Source organism: Octopus bimaculoides, chromosome 13 (genome assembly GCF_001194135.2).
Source record: "Octopus bimaculoides isolate UCB-OBI-ISO-001 chromosome 13, ASM119413v2, whole genome shotgun sequence".
Lineage (NCBI taxonomy): Eukaryota > Metazoa > Mollusca > Cephalopoda > Octopoda > Octopodidae > Octopus > Octopus bimaculoides.
Genome location: NC_068993.1, coordinates 37030606 through 37032838, shown reverse-complemented (window position 1 = coordinate 37032838; position 2233 = coordinate 37030606). Strand labels below are relative to the sequence as shown.

The 2233-nt window shown below is 36.9% G+C and overlaps 2 long non-coding RNA genes across 2 annotated transcripts in view; one reads left to right on the top strand and one right to left on the bottom strand.

Annotated features, from left to right (window-relative positions):
* LOC106878850 (uncharacterized) overlaps positions 1–2233 on the top strand; it is a 21942-nt gene that overhangs the window by 17081 nt on the left and 2628 nt on the right. Inside the window, exon 3 of the long non-coding RNA XR_001410558.2 lies at positions 1677–1819. This is a non-coding gene — a long non-coding RNA (uncharacterized LOC106878850). The remainder of the gene's footprint in view (positions 1–1676; positions 1820–2233) is intronic.
* LOC128249291 (uncharacterized) overlaps positions 1741–2233 on the bottom strand; it is a 14039-nt gene continuing 13546 nt past the window's right edge. Inside the window, exon 2 of the long non-coding RNA XR_008265388.1 lies at positions 1741–1990. This is a non-coding gene — a long non-coding RNA (uncharacterized LOC128249291). The remainder of the gene's footprint in view (positions 1991–2233) is intronic.

The following is a 2233-nucleotide window of genomic DNA, read 5'->3' as shown; positions in this document are numbered from 1 at the left end:
GGGTGGATGTTACTGTTGCGTTTAGCCCCAGGAGGACATCTCCTCCAGCTGGCTTATCGACACACGACTGTGTCCTGTTTGCCAAGGGTAGTTATCCCTCTCACCAACATCTGCAGCACGAACGGATCCGGATTTCAGGGTTATTTCCCTTCGTCGGCGTCCGATAGCTGCTGACCTTGGTGAGAGAGACAAAAACCTGGCAAACTTATATCTTCTTTTCAAGTGAAATTCTTCACTGATATCGAAAAGGTGAAAACAAGCAATGTTAATTCTCTAAATGAAGTATTAACAGTAACTGCACGATAAAGTGTAGTATATTGCCACTTAAGTGTGGCTGACCCCTATTGCTAGAAATAAGAGTCAAAATAAATCATAGCCACGAACAGAGCATTTTCTGTCCAATAGAATCGTATTTGTGTCTTTTGGTTTTAAATTGCGTCTAGCTACTATAATAATTTTATAATTTTCACTTTACCATTTTCCTGAATTACCCACTGATTCCTATGATATATTCTATAAACTGACAAGTTGATTTAGCATCAGCAATGGAGTAGCGTCACCGAGGAGGATCAATTCTATCCGAAATCGGCCTGCCGATCTGACGCCCTCGCTTGCTATGGGGAGGCTGTCGGTGAACAGAAAATGCTCTTTTTGTAGCTAAGAGTTATTTTAATTCCTATTTCTAGCAATACTAGTGCTTACTTGCACCTTTTAGTGACGATTGCACTTTTAGTGACGATTGTATATATATATAAAATTGAAGAAATTGGAGTCAGGAAGAGGAAGTATGGTTGGACATTTATTTATTATTCGCAACAATTGTTTCGACACAACGTAGTTCTCCAAGAACACAGGTATTTGATTATGCAACTGTTTGTTTGCGCAATGAGATCTAGTTGTGTTTCCTCAGGCGATATAAAAGTGTGATCTCTGTCAGTTCAAAATTTTCAACTTCAAGACCATCCTCTCTGTTTGCAAAAAAAAAGGATGGCCTTCAGGGATGGCCTTCAGGGATGGCCTTGAAGTCGAAGATTTTGAACTAACGGTGACAACACTTGTATATCGCCTGACGAAACACAACTAGATCTCATTACGCAAACAAACAATTGCATAATCGAATACCTGTATTCTTGGAAAATTAAGTTGTGTCGAAACAATATGTCCAACTATACTCCCTTTTCCTGTCTCCGATTTCTTCAATTTTATATTCACACACGTAGAATGCCCAATTTTAGGGTTCGAAATATATAATAATGCTACCTATACTACTGGGTTATTCTGAAGATGGACGAACTCTATACTCTAACACGTTCCTAACGGAATACAGCATAACTATATATATATATATATATACACACAATGTATGTGTATCTTTGTGTCTGACTACCGCTTCAAAACCGGTGAACAGGTGTGTCTCTGTAACTTAGCAGTTCGGTAAAAGAATCCGATAGTGAATAAATACTAGGTTTTAAAAAATGGAAATTAATAAATACTGTGTCCGTTTCTTTCGACTAAAATTCTTCAAGCTGATGCTCCAGCATGGTCGCATCTAATGACTGAAACAAGGAAAAGATAAAAGAGGAGCTATTAATATTAACATTTTCCGTTGAAACGTCTTATATTGCTTTTTATCTCTCATAAATTTTGCTGATCAAGTTAATGTTTGTTTTTACTAGATTACTCCACTCCGAAGAAATTTATCAATGTTCATAAATTTACCAGTTTAAGCCAACGAAAACATGGGATAAAGATAAATTTTATCCATAAAAATTAAGTATTGCACTTCCTGCACTTTACTGCACTCTACCTGAACATGGAGGTACAAAGTTTCTTTTTTAAGATTATATTTTTTTAATGTGAATGCCTGTCTTTAATACGCAACACTATTTCCAGAAATTTCCAAGCAGGGATAGAATATACTCTATTTGCTCCTTACATAGTTCCTTGGAGAAAGTTAAATGGTTCGGTGTTAACTCCCGCAGTAAGGATCCTAAAAAGAATGAAATAAAATAAAATAAAAACTTAAATGAAACTAATAAATAAAACAACGGAGGTGCAGTCATAGCTGTGTGATTAAGAAGCTCGCTTTGCAACCATGTGGTTTCAGGTTCAGTCCCATGGAGCGGCACTTTGGCCAAGCGACTTCTTCTATAGCTCCGGGATCACCAATGCTTTGTGAGTAAATTTGATAGACGGAAGCTACATATGCAGTATGATATATATACATTTATAT